Here is a 23,865-nt window from a genome sequence, read left to right on the forward strand (position 1 = left end):
ACAGTGTTATCCACTTTATTGACTTTTTCAAAGAATAAGCTGTTTGATTTATTTGTTAAATACAGAGGTTTTCTAGATCAACAATTTCTGCTTTTGCCTCATTTCCTTGCTGCTTCCCCTAGGTTTAATTTTGCGTTCGTTTCTAACCTACTGAGTTTGAGTAATTTATTTTTATTTCTTCTTGGTTATTCATGTAAGCATTTAGGGCTAAATTTTTTTTTCTCTGCCTAATGCTTTAATTTTTATCTGATATACAGCATTTATGTAAGCGTACTTATTTGTTTATTTATTTATTTTTTATGATTTTTTCCCCTCCTAGCTCAGTTGTTCAGGAAAGAAGTTGCTTTTACTTTAGAGGTGGTAATTTTTTCTTTCTCCTTTTATTTTATTTTATTTATTTATTTATTTTTAGCAGATGTGACTTTTTATTGATGAAGATACAGCAGAACGAGTGCATTACATTTTGCTTTCCAAAAAATGCCCCAGAATCCTTTTCTATTTGTCTCCTGGGACCAGCACACTGAGGGGACATCACGTGGACAGGACCACCCTTCCAAGGATTAGGAGTTCTACAAGGAGGAGCGGGGTGGCAGAAGGGGGCCCGAGCAACCCAGCCTGTCACAGGGTCCTCTACGCATCCTGGCAGCCGGACTTCACCAGGGATGTCTTGCCCATCCAGGGTACAGTGTATATCTGGGAAGAGCAGAGCGTTTTCCTCATCAGGTGTGGCTGGTCATGAAAGGGACAGGTGTCCAAGTTGGGCTGGGCCTTGGTACATCTGGTTCGTCCAATCTCCATGTCCAGGAAGTAGTTCAACCCAGCCACGGCCTGCTTTCAGGCACCCACCACCTGCCTCGCGCGGCTGGGGTACGCGTCGTTGCTCCCCTTGCTGTACCTGCTGAGTTCAGCGCCTGCCCTCCTCGTTGACGTCGGCGTCCAACGGGGCGCCCACCAGTGCAGACTTGTTTCTCCTGCCGGTCCCGGGACTCACGGCCAGGGCCAGAGTCAGGGCCACAGTGGCTAGCAGGCGCAGCGGGGTGCGCAGGGGCCTGGCCACGGTGTGCTCGTGATAGACAGTGCACAGGCTACGGAAGGGAGTGATCCAGCGGAGATGAGCCTCTACTTTTATTGTTAATTTCAACTTTTGTGTTATTGTGATCAGGAATATTTTCTGTTTCTTCTGTACATGCCAAATTAGGTCAACTTCATGTGTCCTATTATACAAATCTCCTAGAGCTTTATGGTGTTTTTTTTTTTCATTCCTGCTTCTTCTAATTTGACACTTGTAGAATATTGACCCCAACAATTATAGACTGCATTCTTCACAAGGGGTCAGAAAACATTTACCAAAATTTAGCGTATGGTGAGCCATAGAACAAATTTCAAAGGAATGAAATCATTCAGAGTATGTGGAAGTAAGAAAAACATCATTAACAAAGAGATAACCAGAAAATCCCCTTTTGTTTGGAAATTTAACAATGTAAATTTCAGTAGACAATGAGTCAAAGAAGCAATTACAATAGAAATTAGACAACATCCCAAACTACATAATAATTAAAATACAAGCTAACTTTTGAAATGCATCTAAAGCTATGCATCTAAGGGAATTTATAATCTTAAATGCATATATTTCCTTTATTCCTAAGGATATGTGGGAAGGGGCTCAACCTTATTACTTTTCGAAAAGTGCAAATTAAAACCACAATTAGATACCACAATATACCTACTGAATGGCTGAAATGAGGAATAAAAAATAGCAAGTATTGTAAGGATGTAGAGCAACTAGAATCCTTATGTATTGCTGGGACTACAATCAGTATAAACTGATATCACCATTGTCGAAAACTGGAAGTTTTCACTATGTACCACATATCCTATAATCCAGTAAGTCAATTCCTAGATATATACCCAAAGAAATATATGTATCTGTGCATCAAAATTCATGTACAAGGATGTTCATTGCAGTATCATGGGAATAGCCAAATCCAGGAAACAGCTCAGATAGCCATCAGGAGAGTGGATAAATGAACTGAACATATTTATACAAACCATAGCAATAAAAATTAATGAACTACTGCTACGTGCAATGATACCGATGAATCACTCACATAAATACAATGTTGGGCAAAAAAAAATCCAGACATAAAAGAGTACATAATGCCTCGTTCAATTTATATAAAATTCAAACACAGGCAAAAGTAATCTTTGGGGCTGGATATTCAAACAGAGGTTACCTTTAGGGAGGAGAGTGGGGTTCACATCTGAGAGGGGATACAAAGATCACTTGGGGAGTCCTGAGAACGTTCTAGTTCTTGATCTGGATTGGTAGATATTATTGGGATTATTTCTTGAGCTAAAACCTGTGATTTGGGTTCTTTATTTTATGTATTTCTTATGTATTGTATTTCTTCGAAAGGTTAAACAGCGGAATTGGAAGTTACTGTTTTGTCGTTCACGTAACACAGGAACTGATAAGTACTGATCTGAACCAAATTTGAGCTGCAGAGATAGACACAAGAGGACCATTCGGTGGAAAAACAGGAGTGGGTCACGTTTGCAGGCTCCTATTGCCTGTTGGAAACCTGAACCTACGCTCTGAACAAGGAATGACCAATTCCACTTTTCCTCCTGACACCAAATATTACGATGCCTCTTCCAACACCCCTTCTAAAACTCTCTAACACCAACTAGGTGTCCAACAATGGAATTCAGTTCTGACACTAACTACCCATAGTTAGGGCAGACCCCCTGCCTTGAGGGCTCAGTCCTGTAAGACTGCCCCCACTTCAGAAACCAGTTGCAAATATTGAAACGCCCAGTTACCCACACTTCTTCTCACTTGGCTACAAAGTGGGAGTTCCCGGGATCCCCCACCTCTGGTTCAGTAATTTGCCAGAACAACTCACAGAACTCAGGAAAGTGCTTTCTATACTATTCCCAGTTTATTACAAAGGCTACAACTGGGGAACAGCCAGACAGAAGAGACACATAGAGCAAGGGGTGGCGGTGCGGAAGGATGAGGAGCCAGTCATCTCATTAACATACAAAAGACACTCTTAACGCTCAGGAAATTCCAAGGGTTTTTAGGGAATCCTGTGCCAGGAAACAAGGACGAAAACCAAATAATATATTTTATTGTATTGCAGGCCTGTAAATAATAAGTGCCACCTGATTCTTCCCTGAAATAACTCAATATTATTCACATTAAACATTTACTTTTTTTTTATTTAACGCCCTTCTGTAGTTTTACTTTTCATGATCCTGCTGATTTTTAGAAATGTCTAACTTCCTTAGCTTCTTTGCTTTCTTCTGCATCCCATAACTTGTTTGCTTTAGCCTCAAAGTGTATTTAGGATCAATCAACCATTTCTCATGCTTTGGTCAGTCTGCCTGGTCAAAGTCACCTCATCGCTCCCATGAAGAATTAAAATATATTCCTAACTGGTCTCTCTGCTTCTAACCCCTCTCCAGTGTCCACAAAGAAACGAGAGGGATCCCATTAAAGGTAAGTTAGATAAAATGACTCCCTTATTCAAAATATTCAATGGCTTCCCATTCACTGAAAGTCAAATTTGAAACCTTTACCTTAACTTACAAGACCCACCCTACAAGATCTGACCCCTCTCTTACCCCTCTCCCCTACTAACTATTCCAGTCACACTGCTCTCCTATGTACTTCTGTCACATGATTAGCACTGTTCTACCTCAGGACCTTTGCACTTGATGTTACTTCAATCTGGAATTCTCTTTCCACAGATCTGAGACAGGAAAGTGCAAAGTGAGCATAAGAACATCTCACGGTACTAGAAAACTAGAAGATGCTCAAAGACTACTTGGCATCATGTCAAAAAGATGCAAGAGCTGGCTTTTGAAAGGGCTCCTGCTAGCCCATAGTGGGGCAATTTTAACATCAAAAAAAATTTAAATAACAATGATTTATATTAGCAAAATGAGTAACTAAAGATACAAGAGTGCATAATAATATGAAGAAAGAGAAAGGAAGGTGCTTCTTTGAAAAGTATGCTGGCTAGTAAATGGAAAAGGAATGAAAAAATTATAAGACCACCATTTTGCAATCTCCGATGTAATATATAATTCAGGAAGGATCATCAGTGGATATGAAGGCTATTAGATGAAAGTTATTAAGGAACAGAATATTTGCATGGTGCTAATCAATGTGTTAGCCCACAGATTACTTACACATTGCAAAGGGGAAAAATGTACTTTCACGATGGAGAAACTGATAATCCCCTACCATAACCAAGGGATCAAACCTGGCATCCAGTAATAGTGGGACAACCCAGAATTAAGAGCTTCTCAATAGCACAAAATATGAAGTACACAGCATCATTAGCCAAGTCTCTAAGGGCACCTGGGTGGCTCGGTCGGTTGAGCAGCTGACTCTTAATTTTGGCTCAGGTCATGATCTCAGGGTCCTGAGATCAAGTCCCATGACAGATTCTCTCTCTCTCCCTTTCTAACCCTTTCCCTGTTTGAGTGCTATCTCTCTCTAAAAAAATGTTTAAGCAAGCCTCTAGATCAAATGTCTTATCTATATCACAGACTAGGAGAGGACGAGTTAAATTACACCATGAAGAAACAATCAGACAAGTGAAGCATGTGGGACATTCTGTAGGACAGCTGGCCTAGAATCTTTGTTAGAGGAGGTCATCAAGGGGAAGTGACTGCAGGTTGACTTGTGAGCTAGACTTGCACAATCAGGGGCTCTCACTCCCTCCCATGTCCTTGGAATATACGTTCTACCCACCATCCCCACACAAAGAGTTACTTCAAGAACAAAGCCTTGAGAGAGTAAGGTGTTACTGAGACCATCTGGAATGTATTTCCGACTAAACCCTGGTAAGGCTTCTATATAAAATTTTAAGATTCTGGCAGGCAGGTGCGGGGACCCACTCTTCTTGTAGCTGCCCTGGTAAGTCTCATATGTAAGTTCCCCTGCTTATTAAATTTGCCACCTACCAATCTGGAGTGGGTCGCCTCTTTCTTTAGTCTCTCCCTACCCTCTTGGTTTGGGGGCCAGTTTGCAAACCAATAATCTTCAATAACCAATGTCATAAAAACAAATGTGAGAAGAGGCATAACAGTGAAATGCAATGCATGAATTGTGCTGGGACCCTGGTTTGAAAAAAAAAAAAAAAACCAATGACCATAGAAGACATTATTGGGATAGTCGGAACAATCTTTTTTAAGTTTATTTACTTATTTTGAGAGAGACAGAGACAGCACGAGTGGGAAAGGGGCAGAGAGAGAAAGGGAGAGAGTGAGAATCCCAAGCAGGTTCTGTGCAGGAGCTCTGATGTGGGGCTTGAACTCATGAAACCGTGAGATCATGACCTGAGTCGAAACCAAGAGTCAGACGCTTAACCGACTGAGACACCCAGGTGTCCCGGGATATTTGGAACTATCTTAATAGGACCTGGATATCAGATGAGATTATGAAATTATTGCTACTATCTGTGGGAAATTATTTAATCAACACTAATAATCAAAACTCCAAATTTTAAAACTTAGACACAATGTATTCCCTATTTAGTTGGCAGTGATTCAAAAGAATTCTATAAATTCTAAATTCTAAAAAGAAATTTTAATTCTAAATTAAAAAGAATTTTGGTGGTTGGGCAAAATGGAGAGTGCGATGCAATGCACCAGAGCGCGTGTGACTGATATCTCTCCTCTTACACCATTTCCAAGAAATTTATCTTTGAAAGATAGTCATGGACATAAATATGGAAATAATGTTATGATAACCATTCCGTATTTACAGAATCACACTTAATGTCCACCAACAGGGTACTGGCTAAATAAGGGACTGTTGTGTCGCCACTAAAAATGATTAATAAAGGCATATATTTATTGACAAGGATAAAATTTCATGATCTATCAATGAGGTACGGCAATGAGTTACAAAATAGTGCATAGAGTTTGAGCCCATTTATAAGTCTATGCTCAAGAATGGAGTAATATAAAGAGAGTATATATCTGTCCTTAGCAGAATTGCATTTGGCTTATTTTTGCTTATCTGTATCTTTGAAATTTTCTTTTTTTGTTAATTAATTAATTTTGAGAGAGAGAGAGAGCACATGCAGGCGGGGGAGGGGCAGAGAGAGCGAGTGAGAGAGAGAGAGAGAGAGAGAGAGTGAGAGAATCCCAAGCAGACTCTGCACTGTCAGTATGGAGCCCAAGGAGGGGCTCAAACTCACAAACTGTGAGATCATGACCTGAGCAGAAAGCAAGAGTCAGACGCTCACCAAACGGAGCCACCCAGGCACCCCTTGAAATTTTCAATGTAGCGAATGTTTTCACACAATGAAATTACTGAAGGCAATTTCTTTTTAAAAGCCATTATTTCGGTTTTTAAGCACATTACAATATTAATTACACTCGACTTCTTGTTCTCTACTAGACACCCATTTAGGTCATTTTCAGAACTTTCTCCTCCAATATTAAGAATTCTACTGGATTATAAAGACAATGTAGCACTCAGGATATGCGGCAACAACCTTGAATCCTAGATTCCTCAGAATAAGTTGATATTTGAGATTCCGGTTGCATACGGTGTTTGCCAGTTTTACCTGCTTTCACACTTACAGGCAGGGGCTCAGAACAAGAGATGGGGGGCTAGACTCCCAGAGAGCAGCTTGGTCAGGGACGTGATTTGAGTTAAAAACATAGATGAGAATCAGATTCTGGACTCAGACGTACTTAAACTGATGTTCTCTCAGGATTTAACATTTGTTTATTAGACGTGAGGGAGAAGTTGCTTTTCTATAGTCGAAATTGTATCCCTTTTTATACTAAAAATAAGGGATTTATTCAAGTTTACCTTACTTCAACTGTGTTATTCTATACTGTTCTCACCATAAATGAGTATCATAAGCCAATCTCACGAAGGATGTAACAGGTGCACTCAATAATTGGGGCCTTTGTACTGGTTAACCCTCCATCTGGTACCCTCTTCTCCCAGATACCTGCATCTAAACTTTCCCACTGCCTTCAAGTCTATGCACAAGTGTCACCTCCTCGTGATTTATTTTAAAATGTCTTGTTCAATACTTAAATGGTCTATTTGTCTGACTTCCGTGTTGAAAAAAAATCCCTCCATTTTTCTTTTAGGTCGTCCTCTCTGTTAGTTTTTCTTTTGTGATTTTTTTTCCTCAACCAGACATCTTCTTGGGAGGATTTAAAATTTAGATAATAAAATAAGTAATTTGTCCCCAGTGAACAAACAAAAACTATTCCCATTGTTATGTGTGCAGAATTTCATTTGATTCTGTCCTAGCATCACCATATGACTCAGCTGACCAGGAACAACTTACAACTTTTTGTCTCAAAACTACTGGTAAAAAAAAAAAATCCTAAAGATACACTGGTTTTGGCTCTGATAAGCAGTATTTCTGCTTATATCACTTCTCTATTGCTGCACAATGTAGGGGAGGAAAAGCCTTTCATTCTACCCTCTTATGTTCAGTACCTGAGACCTGTGAATTAAACTAGCAAAACATATATTAATAAGAGGGAAAAAAGTTCATTTACATTTGCAATGCTGCATACCTGCAGGAGTACTCAGTGACAAATAACTGAGTGACAAGTAACTCAAAGGGGTGGTTAGAATTGGGGCTTATATGCCATCTTAATAGATGATGAGAGGGGTAGGAAAGGTACTTACGGTAAAAGGAACAACTTTTGGGGAAGACAAATGGGTCCTTAGGAGAATAGATGGGACACAGGTATGATAGTCTGTTTTTTGTTTTGTTTTGTTTTGTTTTTGCTGTTGTTGTTTTGAGAAACAGAGAGTGCAAGTGGGGAAGGGGCAGAGGAAGAAGGAGAGAGAGAATCTTAAGCACACTCCATGACCTGTGTGGAGCCCAACGCAGGGCTCAATCTCACAACTGTGAGATCATGACCTGGGTCAAAATCAAGAGTAGGATGTTCAACCAATTGAGCCACTCAGGTGCCCCAAGATATGATAGTCTTGTGACAAGGTTTGTTTGGGTGTGGTGCTGACTTTTTGTCTCCAGCTCCTGAGGAGGGAATTGTGACAATCAAGTTCTTTTGGGGGGCTCGCTTTTAGGTAGATAAGTTCTGAAAGGCTTCTTTCTGGATCCGTTGATTCCCAATCGCCTTCAGTTCAAAATAATCCTTATTCCAAAGTAGCATATTTTGGGGTGGCATATTCTCATCCCCTTCAATAGCAAACCACCCCCAAATGTAGCGATTCGAGATAACAACAAAATATTATTTCTCACCGTTTTGTGAATTTGCAGAGGAGCCCCTCTGTTGGTTTCACCTGAGCTCACTCATACGCCTGCTGTCAGCTGGGGCACTGGCTGGACGACAAAGATCCCCACTCACATGGGCTGGCAGTTGGTTCTGGTTATCGGCCAGGGCACCTTAGTTCTCATCCTCAGGCAGAGTAGATCAGCTTCTTTATGCGATAGCCTCACTGCAGCATTTTGACAGAGTCACCAGGGAAGCCGCAAGGTGCGACTGGCAAAGTGTCACTTCCATTGCATCCTGTTAGTCAAAGCAAGTCACAGGGTCAGTCCTGATTCAAGGGAAAGGGGAAAAGACTCCATCTTTTGATAGGAGAAGTGGAAAATTTACCTTGCAAAAGAGCATAAGAGGACATGTTGTGACCATCTTTGACAAGATATGTGACCACACTGTCTACTTTGGGGGAGACTGGACCATTTTTCATTTTCAGTTTACTGAATTAAATAAGAGTTCTTGGGTGCCTGGGTGGCTCAGTCGGTTAAGCATCTGACTCTTGGTTTCGGCTGAGGTCATGATCTCATGGTTCATGAGTTTGAGACCTGCATCAGGCTCTGTGTTGACAGTGCAAAGCTTATTTGGGATTCTCTCTCTCCCTCTCTCTCTGCCCCTCCCCTGCTTACACACACACACACACACACACTCTCTCTCTCTCTCTCTCTCTGTCTCCAAATAAATAACTTTAAAAATAAATAAATACGAGTTCTTGAGGGAACCTGAATTCAGTGACATTTTCATTCTGATTTATTTCAGGTGTGTATTTGTACCCTTTAATACATGGTATAAACTACACCAACAGAGGCGCCTGGGTGGCTCAGTTAGTTGAGCATCTGACTCTTGATCTCAGCTCAGGTCATGATCCCAGCGGTCGTGAGATCGAGCCACACGTTGGGCTTCGAACTGAGTGTGGAGTCTGCTTAAGACTCTCTCTCCCTCTGTCCCGCTGTCTCTCTCCCTCAAATTAAATAAATAATTAAATAAATAAGCAACCAAACAAACTGCACTAACAAAGTCTGGTTACATTAAGGAATTTAAGGAAAAGGATATTATAAGCTCTCAGGAACTCTTGCTGAGGCTTGGAAACCCCAGCGTCAAGGATGATGCCCCAAATCATGTTCTGTGGGGGCACAGCACTGGCCACAGGGCTAGATGCCGACAGTACAACCGCCTCTGTACAGAGGAAATGGAGGCCATTGCCACTGTCACCATTTGCTGGGAAGGAGTCACACGACCCATCATTCAGCAAATGGGGCCAAAGAGCTTCTCTGGGCCAGACGTGGAGTGATCTAGGCCCTGGGTCACAGATGGGACAAAAACAAAACTCCCAGTTCCCATGGGGCTCGCACTTTAGTGGCAGGAAATAGATAATAAGCCACACACATAATAATAAATGAGTAAATTATATGTTATGTTAGGAAAAGATGAATGGTATGGAGAAATATGAAAAATGTAGGTCAATGCAAGAGAGATTAGAAGTGGTGGGGATGGAACGTACACTGAATGACTTTTGAGCCAACACTTGGAGGGAATGAAGAGGTTCTCTATGCAAATATACACAGGAAGAACATGCCAGGAGTAGAGAACAGCCTAATGTGTGCATGTACCTGACATAGCTGAGGATCACAGAGGAAGCCAGTGTGGCTGGAGCAGAATGAGTACGGGAGGGAAATAGGAGGGACGCTCAGACAGGTAAGAGGGGAATAGCAATCACAAAGGATCATTGGTTTAATTTTTTTTTGTAACGTTTATTTATTATTGAGAGACAGAGAGAGACAGCATGAACCTGGGTGGGGCAGAGAGAGGTGGAGACAGAATCTGAAGCAGGCTCCAGGCTCCGAACTTTGAGCACAGAGCCTGACACGGGGCTCGAACTCACAAACCACAAGATCATGACCTGAGCCGAAGTCGGTGCTTAACCAACTGACCCACCCCAGGCGCCCCACAAAGGACCATTGGTTTTAAACCACTGATTGGACTTTGGCTCTTACTCTAAAGTGGGGAGCCATTACCAGGTTTTGAACACGGAAATGACATGATCTGACTTACTTTTTCAACAGAATATGCTCTCTTTCTTCAGCACATTAGTTTATGACCAATCTGTGGAGTGATAATGATGTAAGAGTCGAAATAAAACTATCAAGTTAATTAGAAGCAACATGGAAGAATATCTCTGTTGCTTGTGGGAGGGTAGGTAGAATAAACAAAACCTCCAAAACACATACCATGAAAGAAAAAAACTAATGAATCTGGGGCACCTGGGTGGCTCAGTTGGTTAAATGTCCGAGTCTGGCTCAGGTCGTGATCTCAGGTTCATGAGTTTGAGCCCCGCTCAGACCCTCTGTCCCCTTCTCTCTCTGCCCCTCCCCCACTTGTGCACCTGTGAGCGTTCTCTGTCTCTCTCTCTCTCTCTCAAAAATAAATAAATATTTAAAAAAACTAATGAATCTGATTACCTCAAAATTAAGTATTTCTCTTCAGTAAGCCACATCATAGTCAAAACCTTCCAGATTGTTTGCACGCAGAGAAATATGGTGGTAATGTCTAAAACCGAGGAGTGCTTCAGAGTGTATGAGGATCTCCCGCTAAACAACCAGAAAATAAACCTCAGTTTTTTAAATGAGCAAATGATATGAGCAGACAATATACAGAACAAAGAAGCCTAAAGCCTTACAAATTAATAGAGAAGTTCACAATCACAGGTAATCAGAGCAACGCCAATTATAACCACCAGGAGATACTACCTATGCCTTGGAAAGTTAAATGATATTGAATACTGGCAGGGAGGTGGGAATATAGCACACCTCCTGCACCGCTGGTGGGGGTGTGCACTGCATCAGCAGTCTGGAGAGTGACCTGGCTATATGCAGTCAAATTACATACATACTGAACCTTATAACCCAGAAATTCTGTTCCAGGATATATATTCCAAAATTCTCATGTGGTATACAAGTGGGCATAGAAGAAAATGGAGCTGTTTCTTCAACTGAAAGTTAGCCCGAAATCCAAAATGTACAAGTAAACCCCCAGTGCTCTAGCTGAAGAGAAGAGGAGAGGGCTAGGGGCAAAGCCCCACTCGAGTGTCCTCTTGCCCCTCATCCAGCCCATGATAGATAATCATGAATGGGCTCCTTAGAAATACAACCAGAAAACTACGAGCAGCACATGGGCTTTGACAATCCTAAAGGAGGCTCCAAAACATAAGTATGTAGATGTGACAAATTACATGTTATAAGACTGACATTTATACGAAGGAGGGGGTAAGTGGATGTTAAGATGATAAGTGAGTCCTTAGAGTTGCACCTCCACGGTAGCTGGGAGACGCTGCTCCATCCATCCACCTAACCTCTTGCCAAGAGGGAAATGCTCACGATTTGTCCTGCTTCGGTAATTCGCTCAGCCCTATTCTTCCCTCCTCCACTCCACAGCCTGTGCTTGTCAAGCAGTGCCATTTTCTCTTCCATGATGTATCTCTTCCATGATAGAATTTCATTGTCTTCCTACCTCAAACACTACTGGCCTACCTCCGAGGATTGGCAGAAGGAGACAGGGAGGGGAAATGTCATCAAGCCCCGCAACTCTTCCAAATTTGCAGGGCTTTGTTTTAGGCAACAATGCCAGGCAGAGGGATCAGAATCGCTCGTTTTCGTAGACAGCTTGTTTATTGCTGTAAGAGGCTTTCAAGAGGAAAGTGGACCTTGCTAGACTGTGTGAAAATCCAGTTCGCTGAGCTAACCGTGGATGCCCTCACTGGAGTGAAGTGACCTGACATTTACGCTCAACACCGTTCCATGTCCTGGTCAGATGTTCCGCCCCTGATGGCCAGGTGTTCTCACTGCTAGCTCTCTTTCATCCTTTCTCCCTCCCTAACCCTCCATTCCTACCTCCCTCCTTCTTTGTTCTTTTCCCTCCTCTCACAATGAGTCAACATGGCTTCTCTCAGCGCTTCTACAAGCAAAGGCATTAAGAGCCACTGTTACCAGTACTCACTGCACAGCCTGTGGACTCTAACTGCCGTCTAGCTGGGTCCCAGGTAGGAGAGGCACCGGTGAGAGAACTTTTACTCTAGTTTGCAATTTTGAATTACAGAAGTGGTCCAGAGAGAGCAGAAAATTGTTCCAACTCTTGAGATCTCGTTTGCTTGTTCGCCTGCCTTTGCTACGAGTGCAGACGCCTCTGGTGTTTCGCCATCAAATAAGATACTGGTTTTAAAACTATTTTTTCAATTTTTTAAAAGTTTGTTTTGAGAGCGAGCACACGAGCAGTGGAAGGGTGGAGAAAGAGGGACAGAGAGAGAATCCCAAGTGGGCTCTGTGCCGCCAGCTCGGAGCCTGACTCCGGTCTCGATCCCACGATCCGGGAGATCATGACCTGAGCCGAGATCAAGAGCTGGACCAAACCGGCTGAGCTACCCAAACATCCCATGGTTTTAGAACCAAAGGACGTATAACTTACGTCCCTAAGATTCTTTGGTTCTCAGATTCTTATTTGACTGAGAGGCTTTAGCATAAATGGTTGTTAGATTTTGTCAATGGCTTTTTCAGCATCTGTGGAGATGACCGGGTGGGGTTGTTTTTGTCAATATATTAATCTGGTGGAGAACACTAATTGGCTCCTTAATAATGACCCACATTTCTGGAATAGATCCCACTCAGTCATGGTATATTATTTTCTTACTGTGATGTTGGATTTTGTTTGCTAGTATTTTATCTATTTGTGTGGGGGTTTTTTTGTATTTGCATTCTTGACTGATATTGGCCTGTGATTTTCATTCTTTTAATGTCTTTATTAGGTTTTGCATCATGAATGGAGTTAGGACATTTCCTTTATTCTCCGTGTTCTGGAACAATACAGAGAGCACTAAAAGTGTCATATCTTCAAGGGTTTTCTAGAATCTCCCTGGGAAAAACATCTAGGCTTTGCTCTTTATTTGCGGGGTAGTGCCTTAATGATTTTCTCTATTTCTTTAATGGGAAATTGGTCTTTCTAACTCAAATGGAGTAAATTTTGGTAATGTATATTTCTCTAGGAAATTATCCATTTGATCTTGATTTTCGAAGTCATTTCTATAGAGGTCTCTGAAGCAGTCTCAGGATTTAAAACTTTTTTTCTTCTCTTTCAATGGCTAGTTGCTGCCTGTATCATTTCTTATTTTATATATTTGTGCCTTATCTCTTTCTGTTTCTTAACAAGTTAGCTAGTCATGTGTCCGTTTTGTTATTTTTCTTTAAACAATGGGATTTTGGTTTATTAATGACATCTATTGCTTTCTATTCTGAATCTCTGCTTTTAAGGCCATGTTTCCTGTTTGTAACCTCTACCTTCATCTTTACAGTTTCTTATGTTTTCTTTTGGTTTACTTTATTCCTTTGTTGCTTACTTTATTCTTTTCCTACTTTAAAAAAAAATCTATGAATTTTCCTGTGATCGATGCTTTAAATATATCCCATAGATTCTGATGTGTACTGTTTTCATTACCTCTTTTCTTTCTTTCTTTCTTTCTTTCTTTCTTTCTTTCTTTCTTTCTTTCTTTCTTTCTTTCTTTCTTTCTTTCTTTCTTTCTTCTTTTTTTTAGTGTTTATTCACTTTTGAGAGAGAGACCGAGCATGACCGGAGGAGGGGCAGAGAGGGATGGAGACACAGGATCCGAAGCAGGCTCCAGGCTCCGAGCTGTCAGCACAGAGCCCGACATGGGGCTCGAACTCACGAACCACGAGATCATGACCTGAGCTGAAGTCGGATGCTTAACCGACTGAGTCACCCAGGCACCCCTCAGTATCTCTTTTCTTCAAGATTCTGTAATTTCAGTCTGTTTCCCCTTCACCCAGGTGTTGTTTAATAGAAGGCCTTTTCGTTTCCAGGTGAAAGAGCCAATTTGTTTTGTTTAGTTGCTTGCTTGTTTTGTTATTAATTTCCAGTTTTATTGTATTGTAAGCAGATATGCTGTTTGTAATATTTCTACTAAATGGAAATTACTGATGTTTCCTTTGTGACCTAAGACAGGATCAAATTTTATCAATGTCTCATGGATGCTTGAACACAATGTACATCAAGATATGCAGTTCTATATACATTCATAACATCTACCTTATTAATTATGTTGTTCAGTTATTGTCTCCTTATATTTTTTTTCCGTGTGATCTGTCTTGTACTGAGAGTATCATAGTAGTGTCTTTTACTGTCAGTGTGTGTCTACATATGTTTTCTTGCATATATGGTGGTTTTTGTTTCCTAAATGTGGTTTCTGTGTAATTTAGTGCACAAATGTTCATTTCTTTGTATCTTCATTTTGTATGATGGCTTTTAGCACACACACAAAAATGTCCTCAGTCACATCTGCTGTTTTGGGGCTTGAGTTAAACTTTGCCTGATATCAGAATCTCTATACTTGCTCTCTGTTTGTTTCCATTTGCTTAGTATATCTTTCTTATTCCTTCAGTTTGGGGCTTTCTGAATCACGTAGTTATAGGTATGTCTCATGTCCATGGCATATAGTTGGGCTGTGTTTTGTGAGAAATTTTAAAGTATTTTCCTTTTGAGGCACCTGGGTGGCTCAGTCAGTTATGCATCTGATTCTTGGTTTCGACTCAGGTCATGCATGATCTTGCTGTTCATGAATTCAAGCCCCACGTCAGGCTCTGCACTGACAGTGCAGAGTTTGCTTGGGATTCTCTTTCTCCCTCGCTCCGTGCCTCCCCTGCTCATACTTTCTCTCTCTCTCTCAAGAATAAATAAACAGGGGCACCTGGGTGGTTTAGCTGGTTGAGCGTCCAACTTCAGCTCAGGTCATGATCTCGCAGTTGACGAGTTCAAGCCCTGCGTCGGGCTCTGTGCTGACAGCTTGGAGCCTGCTTCTGATTCTGTGTCTCCCTCTCTCTCTCTGCCTCTCCCCTGCTCATACTCTGTCTCTGTCTGTCTCAAAAATAAAGATACACATTAAAAAAAATTTTTTAAAGAATAAATAAACTTTAAAATATTTTTCTTTTAATACATGAGTGTGTTAGTTACCTGTTGCTCAACAAACAAATAACTTCACACCTCAGGAGCTTAAAACAACCAACACTTATTATGCACAGTTTCTAGAAGTCTGGAATCAGAGGGTTGCTTAGCTGGGATCCTGTGTCTCATGGTTTCTCACAAGGCTGCAATCAAGTTGCTGGCCAGGACTACAGTCACCTCAAGGTTCCACTGTGGGAAAATTTACTTCTGAGTTCTGGTAGTTGTTATCAGGCCTCAGCCCCTTGTTGGTGAGAGGTTCCAGTTCCTTACCATGGGAGCCTCATTATAGGGCCGTTCACAGCACGGCAGTTGTCTTCTCTCAGAACAAGGGATAGAGAGTGAGTGAGACAGAGGCCACGATCTTTTTGTAAGTCAATCTTGGAAGTGACATCCCTTTATTTTTGTTGTATACTATTCATTAGAAGCTGGTTATAAGTTTAGCCTACACAGGGGCTTGAATACCAGGAGGAAACAGGGATCTTTGGGAACATCTTAGAGGCTGCCTACCACGGCCTGCTCTCTGGCCCTCTATGATTCATTTCCCTTTCATAGGCAAAATACACTCACCCCCTCTCAAGGTCCTCAAAATTTATAAACCTTTACTGTGTCAGCTCAAGTTTGAGAAGCTCATCATCTAAATCCAGTGCAGGTGTAGCTCCTTGGGTGCTGTTCCTCTTGTTCTATAGATTTGTAAATCTAAAAGAGACAGGTGCCTTCCCCCCAACACACCCAATGTATAATTGTGGGACAGGCATAGAATAAACACTGTTCATATTCCTATTTAAAAGGGAGGGATTGGAAACACAAAGGAGTCATATTGGTCTGTAGAATTCTGGAATCCAGCCAGCAAATTGTTTGATGTTTCTTGATTAGGCTTAGGCACTTGACTCCATTTGCCAGCTTTTGGGTTCACCCTCCGAGTCAGCATGTGCAGCTGAGTGATTTTCTCAGCCTGCTAGCTTCAAGTAGAATTTTAGGAATCTAAGAGCCTCTTTTCATTTTCTTTTCTCTCTGTCCCTTATAGTCCAAACTGGCAATGTTTTTGCTGATATAGTTTTCTCATTAACTCTATGGGTCTTCTGTAAATTTCAGTGGAATTCACTCCATTAGAGAAAAGCCACACGTACAGATCTGTTTGAGATAAATCCTTTCCTACCTTGTGCTATGGCAGACTGGGCTATGGGACAGCACCCTTAAGGCTTTGATTTAAAGGATCTGTGAGGTATACCCTTAATCTCTTTAAAGGGTCTTATGTATGATTGAAATAACTCTAAGGATCTAAATGGAACCTTTGATATTTCTTAAGTATTAACAAGGGATTTTACAGCCATACCCTTGGCTTCATTTTTAGACAATGTTTTCCTGTGCTCTGGATTTGATCTTTGCTCAGAAGCCATTTCCTAATTGTAGCATTATTTGCAATTGTAGGGGCTGAGGATTTTCCAAATCCTAAGTCCTGGCTGCTTTTCAAAAGCCATCTTTCTCTCAATGTACTTCTCCTCTCACATTTTATTATAAACAGCAAGAAGCACCCAGGTGGCACCTTCAATATTTTGCATAGGAACAGCCTTAGGTAGATGACCCTGATCATTAGGCACGATTTCTACTTTCCACGGAACTGCAAACAACAGCTACAATCTGACACCAAATCACAAGAATATCCTTTTTTCAAGTTGCCAGTAACATCTGCCTCACTTTCTCTTGAGCCCTCGCCAGCATCTTCCTCAAAGTCCAAAATTTTACAGCGTGTTCAAGGCATCTTAAACATTCACCAGCACCCTCCTTAAAATGTGCTGTCCAGTTTCAATGCCACGTGCATATTTTAGTTATTTGTTATGGCAGTACCAGACCTCCAAGTACAAAAATCTGTACTCACTATCTACTGCTATATAGCAAATTACCTCCAAACTTAGTGCCACCTGGGTGCTTCTTGGTGTTTATAATAAAATGTGAGAGGAGGAGTACATTGAGAGAAACACAGATTTTTTTTTAAGCCATAAAAAAATGGCTTAAAACCACAGACTTTTTTTTTTTTAATCTGACAGTCTCTGTGAGACAGAAATCCTGGCGTGAACAAGCTAGGTGCCTCTAGCTCAAAATCTCTCACAAGGCTCTAATCTGGCTGTGGATGGGTTTAACTCACTCTGGTAGGTAGCTTCTGATAATATGAAATTATTCTCACTTTTTCTGTCATTCATTTTCCCCACTTTCTCTCTGATCAGTTTTACTTCTTTCTTTATCTCCTGTTCTTCATCTCAGTTGTTTTCTTGTCTTTCTTCACTGCCCCTTATTGTATTTCACTTGAATCTCTTCTTGCTTGGGTATTACACCTGATTATTTCTGAGATAATTTTGTCTTTTCTTTAATTCTTTCCTGAATTAAGTCAACTCTACTCTTTTTTCTTATCTCCTGATTTTTTGACTATTTCCTTTCTTAGTTTTTAAATTTCTTTTTTTAATTTTTTATGTTTATTTTTTTATTTTTGAGAGAGAGACAGAGCATGAGCAGGGGAGGAGCAGAAAGAGAGAGAGAGAGAGAGAGAGAGAGAGAGAGAGAGAGAGAGAGATAGGGAGACATAGAATCCAAAGCAGGCTCCAGGCTCTGAGCTGTCAGCACACAGCCCAATGCGGGGCTTGAACCCACAAATCGTGAGATCCTGACCTGAGCTGAAGTCGGATGTTTAACCGAGCTGCCCAGGCACCCCTAGTTTTTACATTTCTTACAAGGTGGTTTTTCACATCCTTAATGTATGCTTAATTATATTTAATTCTTACTGTTCTCTTCTGCTGTATGGTTATTTTTCTTATGGGAACTTAACGAAATGTGTGTGAAATTTTGTTTTCTGATTTTTTAAAACAGCCCTTTGTGGATTTGTTGATTTTCTCTTTGTTCACTTTTTATGGTATTGGAGTATTTCACAAGACTGCCAACTTAGTGAAATCTTTTCTTCCACCATAACAAAGTCCAGCACTTTAAGCAGATTTGTTTGTTTGTTTGTTTGTGTAGGGGTGAGACATGTCCTCTGGTTTTATGTTTCTCTTCTATTCTGTAAGACCCTACATATCCCCTTTTAGCTCTTTTCCTTTTCACCACCTAATTGCCAAGTGGAGTTTCTCTTTCCTTTATTGAATTTTTTTTCACTTCTAGAAGCTCTGTGTTTCAAAGACTGCCCCCCTTAAACCATAAGCACTTTTGGATCCCTTTCTTTGTAATCCATGCTCTGAACTATTGCTTTCTTAGAGCATTCTGACTAAAGTGGACTGAATCTTTCCGAGGCTGATGTTAAATCAGTGCCACTGCCTTAGCCTTTTTCTGTCTTTCCCACAGTTTTTCTCCTGCTTTAGTGGCTGCCACATGGGGATTCGGTGACTTATTTCTTTTAACCTACATTTAGTTTGAAATTTTGGCCTTCTATGTCTTCAAGTTACACTGAAGACTTGGTTTTTGTGTACGTTTATATTTCCCATCTTGTTTAGGGAAGATATCGTGGGAGACTGATAGCTTTGTGGCCACCATTGCCTTCAGCTGCCTAAAAGTTCTTTTATTTTTTTTTAACACTTCCAATTACTTTTTTGGAGTGTGCCTTGTTTGTTAAATTGGAAGCTTTAAGAAGGCAGGGACCATATCTATCTTGTTCTGTGTCTCCCTTGTGCCTAGTATGCGTACAATTGCTGTAGAGTCTAAAGAGCACAGGGGCGCCTGGGTGGCTCAGTCGGTTAAGCGTCCGACTTCTGCTCAGGTCATGATCTCATGGTCCGTGGGTTCGAGCCCCGCGTCGGGCTCTGTGCTGACAGCTCAGAGCCTGGAGCCTGTTTCAGATTCTGTGTCTCCTTCTCTCTGTGACCCTCCCCCGTTCATGCTCTGTCTCTCTCTGTCTCAAAAATAAATAAACCTTAAAAAAAAAAATTTAAAGAGCACTGGACTTAAGTCTAAAGTAATGAATGCTAGACTAAGAAGATTTGTGTTTGAAGACTTAGCCTATGTAGGCCTTGGATTTTTAATCCATAACCAACAATCTCACAGTGTTGTGGAACAAGATCAAGTATGAAAGTGCCTGGCAATACTTATCTTGTCCATGCTTAGCTAACGTCTAACACACACACACACACACACACACACACACAAACACATGAAACTCTGCATTAATAACCTACCCAACTTTCTTTCTCATCTCATACAATCCTAAGCATTTGGTAATTACACTAAATGTTTTTATGTATAATTTTTTCTACTTAATCTATTATCCTTTTTTATAAATAGAAGTGTCTCGTGTCCATTTTCTGAGATCTAGCTTTAGAAACCTCCATTTGTGGCTTATTCCTTTTATAAAAAATGTAGAACACAAATTAAAGTGGTAGTACATATCTTATTTTTCATACGGGTAGGCAGCCTATGTTCATAGCTTTTGTTAATGTCAAAAAAGCTAGTATACTGAAAACCTACTTTTGTCTTGAACTTTAGAAATTATAATCTTATTAGTGATAGTCATAATGACAGTAACAACACATACTGAGAGTTTACTATATGCCCATGACCATTTTGCTTTTATTTTTATTTAAAAAAATTTTTAAGTTTATTTAGTTTTGAGAGGGAAAGTGACAGCATGAGCAGGGGAAGGGTAGAGATAGAGGGAGAGAGAGAGAATTGCAAGAGGGCTCCACGCTGTCAGCACAGACCCTGACTCGGGACCTGAACTCACCAAACTGTGAGATCGTGACCTGAGCCGAAACCAAGAGTCCGATGCTTTACCAAATTGAGGCACCCAGACGCCCTGCCCATTACCATTTTAAATACTTTTTTTAAAATTTTTTTTAAGGTTTATTTATTTTTGAGACAGAGAGAGACAGAGCATGAATGGGGGAGGGTCAGAGAGAGAGGGAGACACAGAATCTGAAACAGGCTCCGGGCTCTGAGCTGTCAGCACAGAGCCCGACGCGGGGCTCGAACTCACGGACCGCGAGATCATGACCTGAGCCAAAGTTGGACGCTTAACCGACTGAGCCACCCAGGTGCCCCAACCATTTTAAATACTTTTAAGCCTATCAACTAATTAAAACTCTATGAGGCAGGTATGATTATTATCCTCATGATATAAATAAGCACAGTAAGTTAAGTAACTTGCTGAAGGTCACCCAGCTGGCAGTGTTACCAGCATTTGAACCCAATGAAAAAGATGCCATGAGTTAAGTAAGCAAATGGTAAAATACTACTTGTTTTCACGGGCTCTTCTTCTTGACTTTGGCTCTTCTTCTTCAGGCTAAAAATGTCTAAGAAAAAGTAAATCCCAAGCAGATAAGACTATTTTAAAGCACTCACAAGAGAGGGGCACCTGGGTGGCTCAGTCGGTTAAGTGTCCAACTCTGGATTTTGGCTCAGGTCATGATCTCACAGTTCGTGGGTTTGAGCCCTGCACTGGGTTCTGAGATGACTGTGCTGAGCCTGCTTGGGATTCTCTCTCTGCCCCTCTCTCTCTGTTCCTCCCTGCTTGTGCTCTTTCTTTCTCAGAATAAACAATACACTTAAAAATAAAATAAAATAAAATACTCAGAAGAGAGGCCTGAAACCTTCAACTCCCAGGAAAAAGTAGGATTCTGAACTGCAAAGATGCAATGCCCAAAGGCAGAAGACTGGAGGAGAGAAGAATAGGGTAGACCTGAGCACAGACTGGGGGAACACCAACCTTAGATAATAGTTGAAATTTCATATCCATCTATCCTCCAGAGACAGCTCAGCCCCAGTCTGTGATGTCTGAAATGCATAGCTTCAAGGCAGTCAATTTAGATCTCGTATTTTTCACAGCCATTCTCTTTGGGATTCTTTGCCTTGGCAAACAAATGAAGCAAAATGAAGTTAATGACTCTTTCAAGTCCTTCCATCAAAGACTCCCAAATTATATCTATTGTATCAGCGAAACATACCCCAGTAGAAAAATCCATTGCTCTGGGACACAGTGATGGAAGAAGGAAGGAATAAGAACCTCAGTCAAGTAGAATCCTAAAGATGATACCAAGTTGCTGGCTGTGGCCACAGAGAATGAAGGGGCTGGTGCTGGGAGGTAATATAACCATTTAAATGCCAACCTCCATCTCACACTGCCCTCCTTTGAGGCCAGATGTGAGCGTGCACAGCAGCAAGCACAATATTGATATTAGGAAATCAGTGTTCCATCCTTATTATTGTATTAAGGAAAAAAAAAAACTATGAGAGTGTTGGGCATCCATTAGAACCCCAGCCATACCCAACTTTTGTGTTACTGGGTACAGTTAGCAGTCAAATCCTTGGCTTTTCCTCTGTTCTTACCCAAGAGGTTCGCCTGATGATTTTCTCAAAAATCATCACTTAGGTCCAACATCCCAGACTGAGCTGAGAACATGGTTACGAAGGAAAAAAAGAACTCAAGCAGATTAAGTCACTTCAAAATACACACAAGAGGCTTGAAATCTTTGATTCCGAGGAAGAAAGTAGGATATGCACTGCCTTGGTCAACTAAAGGTTAATCAAGACATGTAAAATGTATCCTTTGACCTCAGCTAAAGTTACTGTCCTGACTGTGAAATGCGTTGGCTATACTAGAATCATCTCAGCCATTGAAAAATCATAAAGATATGTTATTAAGAAGTTAAACTGAGTATCATCAAAATCTTAGAAAAATGAACAGAACATGAAACACGTTTTATGCATTAGAACAAGAACTTGGAAAATAGATGCTTTTTCCTAGGTATGCTGAACACATTTCAGAGGTGGTCAGGGAGAAGAGGGAGGGAAAGGGTTTGTGGAAATTATTCCACAATAGAGAGGGGAGACATGACCATCTTTTGACATGTCTCAGATTGGTGAAAGGGAAGGCAGTTTTTTTTCCTTTTGTCATTTCCATTCCATAACATTTTTTTTAATGGTTATTTAGTTTTGAGAGAGAGAGACTGTGGGGGGCAGAGAGAGAGGATGACACAGAATCTGAAGCAGGCTCCAGGCTCCATGTTGTCAGCATAGAGCCCAACGCGGGGCTTGAACTGATGAACGTGGAGATCACAAACTGAGCCGAAGTCAAATGCTCAACCAACTAAGCCACCCAGGTGCCCCTCCACCCCGTAACATCAATTGAATTCTGTAATTTTGGAGTTAAAGCCTTTCATTAACTACAGATCAGTCACATCTCACTTCCTATGCACGCTTAAAACTACCTGTAAATAACACACCTTCATGATGGCAACAGGGAGCCATAGTAAACACCTCCTACTACCACTTTATCATCAAACGTATGGTAATTTGTTAAAGCTTCAGTAGTCATCAGATTTATGAAGGTCTTGCTAACCAAGCATGCCCTCCAGGTACCCCGAATCTGGAAAAGGCAAGAAGGAAGAAAAGGTTTGAATAGCTCGTAAGATACATCTTTAATCTGGTAAACAAGATTAATTTGATTTAGGGGGTTAAAATCCCCCCAAATGAACAAGAACAAGATTGGAAAACAGTGATCATTTTACAGATTCCATATCGTAGTCCCGTTTGGAATGATTCTTTTTCAGGAGTTCTGGGACAACTGGATATCTGACTTACTACTTCTGTCCTTTTGTTCTGATTTTTAGGAGATTTGTTTATAGCCAAACTCAAAAGAACATAACACAGTACAGACACAAGACCCATTTCTGTGCAACATCTCTGCGTGGAAAACTTAAATCCCCCTGTCAGAAAATAAGCATACACCGAGGGATGGATATTGCCAAAAAGAAGTGATGAGAAAGTCCATCCATACTCAGAGTTCAGTGAAGGTCACTCTATGATGATGATGGGGGGAAATGAAGCCATGTATTAGGGAACCAAGTTAAAAATTTTTTCATGTTTATTTATTTTTGAGAGACAGAGGAACCAGAATGTGAGTGGTGGAGGAGCAGGGGGAGGGGACACAGAATCCAAAGAAGGCTCCAGGCTCCAAGCTGTCAGCGCAGAGCCCAATGTGGAGCACGAACCCACCAACTGCAAGATCATGAAGTCAGCTGCTCAACTGACTGAGCCACCCAGGTGGCCCTATAGGTACATTTAAAAAAATTTTTTTAATGTTTATTTATTTTTGAGGGAGAGAGAGAATGAGCAGGGGAAGGGCAGAGATAAGAGGGAGACACAGAATCCAAAGCAGGTTCCAGGCTCTGAGCTGTCAGTACAGAGCCTCATCCTGAAGCAGGGCTCGAACTCATGAACTGCGAGGTCATGACCTGAGCCGAAGTCGGATGCTTAACCGACTGAGCCACCCAGGCGCCCCTACAGGTACATCTTTTAATTCCCTTTAGGGAACCGAATATGTGAATCTGGAAAGCATGCAGGCTGACCACGAGAGGAAGGCATATCTTTCTTTCAACCAAATAATAGTTTATCACTCCCCTCGGAAGGACTGCATCTCCAAGTGCTGACTCCAAGGAAGCCTGCTCCCGGGTGGCTTGTCCCTGACAGGTATAAATGTTACCTTTTATCATCTATTGTCCACTGATGACAAAAGCAAACCAATTAAGCATAATTTCCAGGCTTTCAGAGTTAAGGTCCCCTCAGTGGCCTGAGAATTACTTGCAAGGTTTGGAACGGTGCCAG

At 41.2% G+C, this 23,865-nt stretch overlaps 1 pseudogene; it reads right to left on the reverse strand.

Annotated features, from left to right (window-relative positions):
* Positions 1 to 433: 433 nt before the first annotated feature.
* Positions 434 to 1,303, reverse strand: LOC131502230 (cystatin-C-like; annotated as a pseudogene).
* Between the last annotated feature and the right edge of the window lie 22,562 nt (positions 1,304 to 23,865).

The sequence above is a fragment of the Neofelis nebulosa genome, chromosome X (genome assembly GCF_028018385.1).
Source record: "Neofelis nebulosa isolate mNeoNeb1 chromosome X, mNeoNeb1.pri, whole genome shotgun sequence".
NCBI lineage: Eukaryota > Metazoa > Chordata > Mammalia > Carnivora > Felidae > Neofelis > Neofelis nebulosa.